General features: G+C 33.5%; 1 non-coding gene across 1 annotated transcript; it reads left to right on the top strand.

The window, feature by feature from the left end:
• Window positions 1-11,763: 11,763 nt before the first annotated feature.
• On the top strand, window positions 11,764-11,870 carry LOC139873741 (small nucleolar RNA R71). The gene has a single exon (XR_011767465.1). It is a non-coding gene; the product is annotated as a small nucleolar RNA R71 (small nucleolar RNA).
• Window positions 11,871-13,047: the final 1,177 nt, after the last annotated feature.

Raw genomic sequence — 13,047 nt, 5'->3', positions numbered from 1 at the left:
TAAAGTATGAATTATTAAAGTGAATTATTAAAGTATGAATTATTAAAGTGAATTATTAAAGTTAAAGTAAAGTAAAAATAAAGTAAAGGTAAAGTTTAAGTATAGTAAAAGTATAAAACTATGTACATATAATACGCGTATAAATATATATAATATTAATTTAAATCGTTATATATATTTAATAAAATAAAATATAAATATCGTTATCTTTATCATACTAGTTAAGTAATGAGTTGTTAAAAGTGGTTCTAGATATTTATAAAAGTTATATACGTTTTAATAATAAAGTTCTTTTTAAACTGAAAACGTTTTTGTACGTTAGAAACTAAATAGATCAATCGAGTCTTTATGAGATTCAATCTTCCACTATCCTTTGTCTAGTTCTCAATGATTGACAATTTGTTCTTATTTATAAATCACTTTACCATTTTCCGAATATTGTTAAAATGGAAAGATTTCTCAAATCAACGTGGGCCTTTCAACAGAGACTTGTAATCATAATTTAATATATCTGATAATTCAATCATTTGATCTTATCTTCTAATTCCATTGACAAACATTTTGAAATAGATACAATCATATAAAGTATTTAATCTAATATTTTGTTTACATTTCAAGTTATAATATATATACACATATACATATATAATCATATTCGTTTAATGGTTCGTGAATAGTTGGAACTTGGTCGAGGTTGAATGAATGTTTGAACATAGTTTAAAATTCTTGAAATTTAACTTAACAAATATTGCTTATCGTGTCGGAAACATATAAAGATTAATGTTTAAATTTGGTTGGAAATTTCCGGGTTGTCACAGTACCTACCCGTTAAAGAAATTTCGTCCCGAAATTTAAGTGGAAAGGTCGTGAATGATAATAAGTATGTTTTCATGATGCATACGGGCTGAAAATTAGAGTTTTATCATCAGCGAATAATTTGGATAAACAATCCATTTATATGAAGAGTACGAATGAAGCTAACATAGAAAAGTGAAATGAGTAAGTGTAGATTCATCTTATCATTTGACGTAAATATAATTGATTCCCAGATTTCAAGGGATTTGAAGAAAATCTTCTTAATAAGATTTGACTCTCCGGTAATCAAGGGAATTAGGATCCGCTTTAAATGCGATCGTCCATTTTAATTGTTCTGTCGGAGATTTTCTTATAAATTCACCTCCTTCATTTCCCTACAACTCACACCTTCTGTTGATGCATTTTATGCAAGTCCCTAGACATCTACCCACGTCCATTGCAGGTACAACAGTTTACAGGCCACCATGATTGCTCATTATTATCCTATCCATGTTTGTATGTGGTTACAGGAACTGCAGGAATGAGATTTAGATGTTTGACTATGTTAGACTTAGTCAGACGTACGGGTGAAGCCTCACTAGTACGGCTGACAGGCTTATACGCACGGTTGATGCTGAGCTAAGTCACAATTATAACCTAAATGAGAAGACACGAGTGAGTGATCACCCGTAGCTGATGAAGCCAACTCGTACGTGTGATGAATGAATCGTATGGGTGAGTCAACAGCTGGGGTATATAAAGTCTTATGTTCTTCATTTTAGGTTAAGCCTCTCATTTGTTACACACACTCAGATCTAGTGAGCTCCTCCGATTCTCTCTCGGTCCAAATCACCTAGATGGTGAATAATAGCTCTAGGTGTTGATCTAATCACACTTGATTTAGTTGTGGTTTGACTAAATTAATCAAAAAAAAAAACTTAACCTATTCACTAGAGGATTTAATTCACTTATTCCGCCATTGTGTGAGTTAAATCTGTTGATTTCTAAGTTCCTAGTCATGTTTCATCACCTTCTATTCTTTCCCCCTCAACTCATATTTTAAAGTATTCATCAATATGCTCCATCCAGTTCTGATTCTCGATATACTTCTAACTTTCATATCGGTCATTCTTCTTTTTTATCTACCGCCAGAAGAATCTATTTACTTCTACTATACTCTTGGGTTTATAGTATTTCTAGTTCTCCCGTATCTTTATATTGCTATATTCATCGATATATATGGTTTATAATTTCTGGTTTGTCATTAAGCTTTATATGTTCCCTTATATTTCAAAGTCTCTACTTCTATCTTCTATAATCATTATCATTCACAGTTAATGCTCTCTTTTATTTGCTGCAATTTATACCTCAATTTCTATTTCGGAGTTTTGTCCTTTCGTTTCTTCTTCTTGCGATTAAGCACCGCTTGTAATGGTCCAGAATTCACAGATATGAATTTCGGAATGAACATTATTAATATTCTAGGAAGGAAATTGTGATGGCACGATCTTGACTTGTCAAATTACTAGAATACCTTGGAAAAGGCCGAATCATCAAGAAATATTTTTTTGATATTTTAGAGGTTAAATAGAATACAAGAGTAGTATAACATGGCACATGATGATGTTATGATCTGTGAATCATCACGTTCCATTTAGAAACTCAGCATGACTTACTGTAATATAATCACATTGATCAAGTGTCATTATATTATACTAATTCATGCTTCAGTTCCCAACACTACTTCAAAATATTCCTATTTTAAACTTGAATGTTTCAGAATTTAGAAACTAAAATAGTTTCTTTTATGATGTAATACAGATAGAGCGAAGAGGTAAATGATTTCAAATAAGAAAAATTAAGAAAATATCTTCAGAAATATGGAGGATATTTATAATGAAAGATATGATGATATTTTAAAATTTCTAATATCAGAGGATGATGAAGAATATTGTCCGCAGGGGTTTAGAGTCAGGAGCAAGGTATTCGTTAATGACTTTAGCAGGTACTGAATCATTTGGATCCTTTGAAGTCAGGTTCAGTCTTTGTAATTTGTCCACAACCTCCTTCCTACTTTGCTCAATCCATTTTCCAGTTCCAAACCTTCTCTTTTTCTGCGCTTTGCCAGCACACTTCATCATTATCATCCAGCTTTTACCGTTTAAAGTTGTTTATAGTTTTTGCTGCTTCATCAGCATTTTTTCCATTTTCGGAGAACCAATTCGTAGTTCGGAGTGATTTTCAGAAACTTCACATTCAAATTAAGTCCAGAAGATAGACGTTATATATACACATATAACTGTTGGTGTAGACATGCTGCGAGATTTCAAAATACTGATTGCTAATTCCCAATGATTCGTATGGCAATTCTCATTACAAGATGCGAATGAGTAAATGATGGGGTTTCAATGAATAATTATAATGACTTTTTGGAGAGGCTAAAGTCAAAGGGTAATGAAGTTGTTGGTACATCTGCTAATAATGTGGTGGAATGTAAAAGGTTCCCTGGTAACGATGGTGTATATCTCAAGGTTATAATAAAGTTAGTCTGACTGAAAAGTCGAAGTTGACTTGCTGGAGCTGTGACAAAACTAGCTACTTTGAATAGGAGTCGCAAAGTTATTTTTGCTAATAAATGCCAAAGAATCTGACGCGGATACGTTGTTTAAACTTTTACTTTGGTTTCAAGAGTTTTTCGGGTATATAACTATGGGTAACATGTGGTTGGATCACCATCTAGATTGCTCATCATTCGAAGTGTCTTCAGAAATTTTCGAAGGGTTTGAACACAAATTGTAATCGTTAACATACATTTGATGTTCTAACACAGTTTTGAAGTCAAAATATAGCTTGTGAAGGATGTAAGGATCTAAGAGTGATGATTTTGGTCATATCTCAAGTTGAATTTTGTGATTTCAAAATCAAAATATGTAATTAAATTTTGAATGAGTATGGTTGTTTTGATTTCTATAAAAGAATGTATATTGTTGTGAAAGTAGGGAGTATAATGGATGATTTGCTGAATCAGATTCGAAGAATGTAACATATTAATTATGAATTTATATATCTCTCGGGTATTACCTACCCGTTAAAAAAAATTTCTCAATTAATATTTTGTACAAAAGAATTTTATTACAGTCTTTATGAAAATATATATATGTATATTTTCTTCAGATATAACATAGATTTAATGAGTTAATGTTAAATTAAACTCATTTGATTTTCGGTTGAAACTAGAATTGAATAATCCCTAAAGGCTTTAAAAAGTACATAACTTTTACGCAATATTTCTTTAATGACATTGAAATTATGAATCAATACTTCGTTATTTGTTGATGTATGATGTTCGGTTCGTGGAATTCTTGTGAATTTCGCAAAGTACGAATGATGTTATCTGAAAAGTTTCGGGTACATCGATGATGAAAGTGTAAAATCAAATATATACTTGATTTATTATGAATTGAAATTTGTTGAATTACGACAGAGATTGTAGTTAACGCTAGTTAAGTTGCGGTCGAAGGACGTACATTATTGCATATTTGTAATTTGAATTAACTTAGTAGTTAAGATTCACACACAATAGCTTAGCACGGAAAGATTTATTTCAATATATATATATATATATATATATATATATATATTATATATATATATATATATATATATATATATATATATATATATATATATATATAATATACATATAATTTCTTCAGAGGGAATGAGTTAATTCTTCATAACTCGTTGATACAATATACGTTATTGATTCGTAATGATGTCCACAGTGATTCTTGAACTGACGGAGTTTGTGATGTTATCGGTGTTGTTGATTCGGATGTTGACTGTACTGACGATGCTGGTAACGCTGACGGTACTGTTGATGCTGTTGGTAAAGCAAGTTTAGCTTGTTAATCACACACCATTTTTGTCAGGGTTTCTACTCTTCCTTCTATCATTTTGGTTCGCTTAACTGATTTATGGTTAGGGCTAGATTAGATAATCTCTAAGACTTTAGAGATTACATAATCGTCGTGGAATGTTTCTCCAATGAAGTTATGAATTAATACTTCGCCAGTTATTGTTGTTGGTATTCCTTGGTATCTATGATGCGTATGACGTTGATGCTCGTGGGACAGATTGTGAAGTTGAGGTCTACGACGCGGTTGTGGTTGGAGGTGGTAATGGTACTGTTGGCGTTGATGATGGTGGTACTGGTTATGCTGCTGATGCTGCTGCTGGTGTTTGTAATCTCTGCACCATATTCTCCAAAGCCACTACCCGAGCACGAAGCTCGTTGACTTCTTCTATTACACCGGGGTGATTGTCGGTTCGGACGAGCGGATAAATAAAATCTAAAATTTGATGTAATATATAATCGTGACGAGATACTCTGAAAATGAGCGAGAAAATGGTGTTTCGGACAGGTTCACCGGTAAGTGCTTCAGGTTCTTCGACAAGAAGGCAATGTGGTGGATGGAAGGGATCACCTTCTTCTTGTCTCCAATGATTGAGGAGGCTACGAACCCATCCCCAATTCATCCAGAATAGGTGATGACTGATTGGTTGATCTATTCCGGTCACACTGCTTTCAGAGCTTGAATGGGATTCCATTTCGGAATCTGAGTGACTTGAACTGATGATGAATTCCATTTCGTACGATTGGATAAAGGAATTTTTTTTCCGATATAAAATGATTTTGGCTAACGGATGGTATTCTAATTACATAGAATATATATATATATATATATATATATATATATATATATATATATATATATATATATATATATATATATATATATATATATATATATATATATATATATATATATATATATATATATATATTGATGTGGTAGCGTGGGGGTACGAAATATACTATTATTTTTAATACAAAATACGTTACAAATTACACAAGTTATTTATTTATTTATCGAGTGGGATATACCTAAACCTTGCTACAACACTATAGGCAGTGTACCTAATCGTAGAGTAGTGTAGTTTTTAGTAAGTCCGGTTCGTTCCACATGGAGCTGGTGATACTTACTATATTTTTAACAACTATATTTATACAAAATATATATAATTATATAAGTAGTAATATTATTATAAAAGGGGGGTTTTACCGTTTAATGACCGGTTTGTCGATTCTATATTTTAAGCGCAAAGATAAATGACGATAATTAAAGTGCGTAAAATAATGACAATAAATAAAATGACAGTAAATAAAATTGCGAGTAATAAAATGACAGTAAATAAAGATACGATGAGAAATACAATAAAAGAATTATACTTATTTAAACTTCCGTAATCATGATGTTTGACGTGTTGATTTTAATTTATTACCATGGGTTAATTGTCCTTTGTCCTGGTTTATTTGATACGTCTATCTGGTTTTTGTCCATAATAGTCCATCGGTCATAAATATAAAGTGCGAGTATCCTTGTCAAATTACCCTTATACCCGAAGTCAAATATTCCAACTGATTAAGGATTTAAACTGTGACGCAGTTATCACTTCTGTCAACAATTTCACCAGTTATCACTGTATGTAATCCACCTCTGTTTTAATTAGTTTATGAATATTAATTCATCCACTTGATCAGAATGAATAATCAATTACCCAACCCAATTGATTAATTAAATGATTATAACAGATTCCATATGAACGTCACTAAATAGGACAACCATAATCATTATTAATTATTAGGTTAATTAATTTGAAGATAGGTTCGACAGACTCCAATGAGTTGTCACTCAATTAGACAATACCCCCCATCTATTAATAGTCAATAGTCCAATTTCCACAAGTGTCGGTCTTTTGCCCAAACCTTAATTATGGTCCAAAGTTCAATAACCCCATCTTAATATTTTAGCCTAACATCACGATTACTTCGGCTCAAATAAGCATAATAATAACTTAGTTACGAGACATTAAATTAAAAAGGAAGAACATAGCTTACAGTGGTTAAAAATAGCGTAGCGTTACACGGACAGAATTTCGACTTTACACACTCAAACGATCTCTATCATAAATCTTATTATTATCATAATTTAAAATTAAAATTAAGATTATTGTTATATCTGATTACATTAACATTATGATAGAGAATTATAAATATAGATATTGATATTTGATATAGAAAAAGGGATCGATATATATAGAAAGATAGATTTAGGATAGAAAAAGGTATGTTTTCATCGATCGAATACACTGCCTTTTATAGGCGAATTCTGAATTTGATTTTTCACTTACGACCCCTGAACTATGCTCAATTAACAACTTTTTATTATTTAATATTATTCTTATTATGAATTATTTAAATATTATATTTTATTCTTGTGCATAGTTGACTTGTAATTTTTACACCGTTGCGTCGAGCGTTGAGAGTTGGTTCATGTCCCGGTTCCGGATTTTCGAACGTCCTTTCGTACAATTTTATATCGTGTACTTTGCATTTTGTAACTTGTACTCTTGTCATTTTTAGACGTTCTTCATCAATAAATTGAACCTTTTGAATTGTATCTTGTACATTTGAGCTTTTTGGACGTTTTGGTCTTTCAAATCTTCGTTTTTTGTCTTTAAATCTTCATTTTCGAGCGATTTGCGTCTTTCGTCTTCGCACTTATTTATTTAACTATTACAACTAAAAATAAGGAAATTACATTTAAAAACTTTACATATTGGAACGATATTGCTACTAAATATATGTTCATTTGGAACACTATCAAATATCCCCACACTTGAGCGTTGCTTGTCCTCAAGCAATACAGAACTTGAAATAAAAACATACATGAATCACTTTTTTATTCATCACATTTTGTACATCAGTGATTTTGATATAGCGGTATAAACAATGACAGTAATGATGGTTAAAGGTGGGTGTGTCATCCACAGTTGCCTTGGGTTTAGGTCAACGACACTTGCAATCAAATAGCCGATTTACTTTCGGTTTCCAAAGCAAAGTGCACATTTGAAAGGCGGTTTACAGTCCCACATGACTATAAAAATTTAGATCCTTTAAGGAAATTGGATCTTTATGAAAACATTTAATCTTTTGAAAATTCAAGCTAGATTTTACCCTAGACAAGTTTTCTGATTTGATCCATCATTGGTGTTGCAAAATATATTTGTGGATCATTATTTTGGCTAAAACTTTTAGGCTCGTGTAATCCACTGCTATCCCGGTATCAGAAAGCACACATCCAGTTTACTTGTTCCGTATATTACCTTTCGGTAAACTACCGTCCGGTTGTAAAGGAAAGCGATGAACAAGAAACTGTTAAGGCAATGTCTAATGACATGCAGATGATTATGGTCTTTTTAACGTGTCGGATGCTAGAACTATCCTTGGTAGGAGCAATAGTAAAGATCATCCTATAATTTTTCGGTCTGGCACAAGGTCCTGTCTCCGACCATGCTATGCAACCACCATTCTTACGGTTGACACCCGATTTGGTTCAGGTGACCTAATGAATTCTGTTGAATTCCTAGGATTTTACGTTCAATGGTAATGAACGTATTGAAAATGGATTTTCAGAAAACAAATCGGTTTTAATTTTGATCAAAATATTTTCTCGTTCAAGCTCGAGTTTAGATATCATTGAATTCCATGAGTTTGAATTCTCAATCTTTAAGGTCAATCTCTAGGATTGAGTAATATCAGTCTTAAAAGCTGATTTTTAATCTTTAAGGAGATTATCCTTTCTGGGGATCTGTTTCATTAGTCTTATCAAGCTAATTTGCACGGTGCCTTCCCATTGTACGAGATAAATCCTTCTCATGGTTAGGATAAATCTGACCACTTGGCGACCCTGTTTGATGCTGAGGTCCGTGGATTTCCTGCTGATTTTAGAGATGACTTTTCTAGATTTTTCGTCAACCTACAGCTGGTCTGGACGACAACTTCTTGACCTAAATCAAGAAGCGCGTGTCTTTTTCAGAAGACTTTACTTCCTTTTAATGATGGAATTGATTCATCGTGTAGATCCATCTCTTCTTTTCTTTCATCGGGTAAAACTGTTAATTTAGTTCAAAACAAGAACACCTACAGTAACTTTACAGAAACAAGTGATAGATAGTTTTTAATTGAATAACTTGGTACATTCTCCCCACACTTAGCTTTTATTTATGTTTTTCTTTGCCTTTTTATTTTCTTCTATTCCATTTTAAATGAATTCAAGCGTTTTGGGTTGTTTCTCAATTTATGTCCTTTTCGAGGTAACGATAATTTCGGCATTAACACCTAGTTTTCATCGTTCATAAATATGTGTAAACATGATTTTGACTTCATTTAGTTGAAATTTTTTCAAATTTTCACAAAATTTGGCAAATAAACCAAGTATAAACCCGAGAGAATTTATAACCCTTCCCCACACTTAAGATCATGCAATGCCCTCATTTGCATGAAATCAGACTATAATTATAAATTCATGAGGGTGATTAGTGTAGAAAAGTGATTAGAAATACCGAGTTCGCAATCATATTGTTGTTATTTCACATTTGATCTTTCGCATCTTGTTGTCAAAATTAGTACCTTTTGCTGAACTTAATGACAGTCTTTGAAAGTGCGCTGTTTTACCCTGTTTTGTATATAATAAAATACAAACATATATATACATATTTTTGAAGTTTGGTATATAACCCCACGTTCAAAAATTTATAAAACATAGTATTTTTTTGGCATACTTTAAATCAATAAAATTAAAAATAATGATAACAAAATTTGTCGCCCCGCCCTCGGGTAAAGTAATTTCGGCTCAACGACCTAGTCTTCAACTCACGACGAATTTCAGAAATCAATTTTTTTAAACTTAATGTAATAAAGTAAATTTTGTTTTTAAATATCACACAAAACTTAAAAGCATATTAATTTCATATAAGACCTACAAAACAAAAATTCAGAATGGAGGGAGAAAACTAGTTCTTTAGTGTCTGCTAGCGGAAAAGACCAATCGGATTCCATTCTCGGAACTACACGAGAACAGAACAACTAACTCTAGATAGCATTTTCTTTTTAGAACATTTGAATCTCCCCACACTTAGGTAGCCGTGGTGTCAAAATTGTGATTAACTTCATCGTTAATTTCTCTTGGTCCATAATCAACTTGCATATCCGTGACTTTTTCTTTAAGCCATTGGTCGGATTCCTGTGTAATATCCACAATTTCAACTAGTTTCTCCTTTTCTTTAGGTGATAGATTGGATACTAACCGGTTACATAACTTAAAGTTCCCCTTGGTTCTAGCATCGCGAATCCGTTTAATAAGTTTCTTCATTGAACTATTAATAACGGGATCATTTAATTTCGTATCAACAACGGGGTTCTTTGTTATCATGTCATCATTAGGTGTTACTTCATTTTCCCCACACTTAGGCATTTCATTATTGCTAAGTATTACCGTTGGAGTTGGTAAAAGCACATGGTTCTTACCAATTGTTTTTACTGGTTCAACGGTTTTGGCTGGTGGAGATTTAGACTTTCGAATCATAAAGGTGATCGATTTGTCACCACTTTTAAGTGTCATTCTTCCATTTCCTACATCAAATAACGCCTTGGTGGACGCTAAGAATGGCCGACCTAAAATTAGAGGAATGTTTGGGTCCTCTTCTATGTCAATGACAATAAATTCGACTAGAAAGGTTAAATTGCCTACTTGAACGGGTAGGTTGTCAGCAATTCCAACTGGGTGCTTAATGGTTTGATCAAAGAGTCGAACACTCATATTCGTTGGACTTAACTTACCTACACCTAATCTCTTATATAAGGAAAGAGGCATAACACTTACACTTGCACCTAAATCTGCTAGTGCATCATACATGACACAATCACTAAGTAGACAAGGAACAATAAATTCACCCGGATCACCTACCCTAGGTGGAGGTTTTGGTGGAACTGTCTTCACCGGGTTTATATTTACGGCTTTTGTTTCTTGCACTTTCTTATTCTTTTTCTTCTTCTTCTTTCCAGAGGTATCACAATCTTTATTACCTATCACTTGCTCATACTCAACTCCTTTTCTTGGAAACGGGATGGGTGGTTTGTATGGTGCCACCACTGGCTTTACATACTCGGGTGGTGGTGGTGTAACTTCTTCATTGTTACTCTCATCTAAAACCTTCCCATCTTCTGGTGCTGGTTTTTCAGAATTCGTTGAAACCATATTAACATTCTCATTCCGAGGATTTACTTCAGTATTACTCGGTAGCTTTCCTTGTTCCCTCTCACTCATCATGCTAGCAAGAGTACCTACGTGTTTTTCAAGATTCAAAATGGAAGCTTGTTGAGTTCTTAATGACTGATCAAACCTCTCGTTCGTTTGGGTTTGAGATGTAATGAATTGTGTTTGAGATTCAATCAGCTTTGCCATCATTTCTTCTAGATTTGGCTTTTTCTCTTCGGGTTGTTGTGGTGGTTTATACAAGCTAGGTCTTTGTTGATTGAAAGTGTTGTTTTGAGTCGATTGGTTATTCGGACCTTGTTGATTATACCAGTTATTTTCGGGTCCTTTTGGATTGTAAAGAATGTTTTGATTTCGATTTAAGTTTAGCCTTGGCGGTTGATAATTATTTCCCGGCCTTTGGTTCATATAGGAAACATTCTCTCGTTGTTCCATCGTTGGTTCAATGTGACAATCTTTCGTTAAGTGTGGTCCACCGCATTGCTCACAACTGATTCGTATTGCGTGAATATCTTTATTCATCTTTTCCATTCGTCTTTCGAAAGCATCTATTTTTGCGGAAACGGAATCAAAGTCATGGCTAGAATCGGCTCTAGCCGCTTTAGATGAACGAAAAATATCTTTTTCTTGATGCCACTCATGAGAGTGGGAGGCTGTGTTATCAATAATTTTGTAAGCTTCAGTTGCGGTTTTCTTCATAATTGAACCACCAGCTGTTATGTCGATGTCTTTCCGTGTAGCAACGTTGACACCTTGGTAGAATATTTGTACTATTTGATAAGTGTCTAAACCGTGTTGAGGACATCCTCTCAACATCCTTCCGAATCTTGTCCATGCCTCATATAATGTTTCATTTGGCTTTTGCGCGAACGTAACAATTTCTCCTTGAAGTCTCACGGCTTTGGATGCCGGAAAGAATTGTTTAAGAAATTTTTCAACTAAAACATCCCATGTGTCAATCGCCCCTTCAGGTAACGATTCTAACCAATCTTTGGCTTCTCCCTTTAAAGTCCAGGGAAACAACATGAGATAGATCTGTTCATCCTCCACTTCTCGGATTTTGAATAATGTACAGATCCTGCTAAACGTACGAAGATGTTCGTTTGGATCTTCATTCGGCGCACCACTGAATTGGCATTGGTTAGTCACCATATGTAGAATTTGTCCTTTGATTTCATAATCTGGTGCATTAATGTTTGGTTGAGTAATTGCATGACCTTGGCCGGTGCGTTTGGCTCTCATTCGGTCTTCCATACTTAGAGGTTCTAGATTTTCCATGATTGGAAGTGTTGTATCCGAATCACTAGAGGATTCTGATTTAACGGTTTGGGGTTCAGGATCTTGGAATTGTCCTTGAATATCTTCCGGGTTCTTAGTTGTGAAATCGGGTTCAAAAGATGGATTATCGGAAATTTGAATTAGAGTACTTGGTCGACTAGATGACGATTCTAAAGAAAAATCAACGGCGGCGATATTTGTTAAACGATGTCTTGATCGAGTTACAGGTGGTGAACGTATGACCGGCGGTGAACGTCTTGCTCGGTGCATTCACTGAATATCCTATTAGTTTTTAAAAAGGAAAGAAAAATTATATAAGTTATCCAATCAATAGACTTTTCTGATTTTGCCCACGTTTCAAATAGCCAAAAGATGCAGCAGAGGGGCAGGATTCGTTTGGTCTCAATATAATTGAGTACTGTTTGGCTCCAATAACCCGGTCCACGTACAAATCCAACTATTACTACGAACCAGAAAATTTTGATGTCTATCAATTTAACCACTTAAAATAAATTTTCGTAATTTTAAGAAATTTAAAGAAGAAGTAGAAAAAAATCTAAGTCCTAAAAACTAGAATGGCGAGAAATAAGAGAGAAAAAGAGTGCGCGTCGAAAAGTGTCGAAAAATAAAAAAGACGAAGAGTGGTTTGTAAACACGCGGTTAATCCAACCTTATAACGATCACTATCTTAAAATTAAAGCTACAAATGGAGATCACTAATTGGAATTGTAATTGATACATAGGTAAACGCGTCGAAAAATAAAAATAAGAAAATAGCGCGAAAAATGGCGTC

Source organism: Rutidosis leptorrhynchoides, chromosome 10 (genome assembly GCF_046630445.1).
Source record: "Rutidosis leptorrhynchoides isolate AG116_Rl617_1_P2 chromosome 10, CSIRO_AGI_Rlap_v1, whole genome shotgun sequence".
Classification (NCBI taxonomy): Eukaryota; Viridiplantae; Streptophyta; class Magnoliopsida; order Asterales; family Asteraceae; genus Rutidosis; species Rutidosis leptorrhynchoides.
This window is presented reverse-complemented; position numbering and strand designations above follow the sequence as displayed.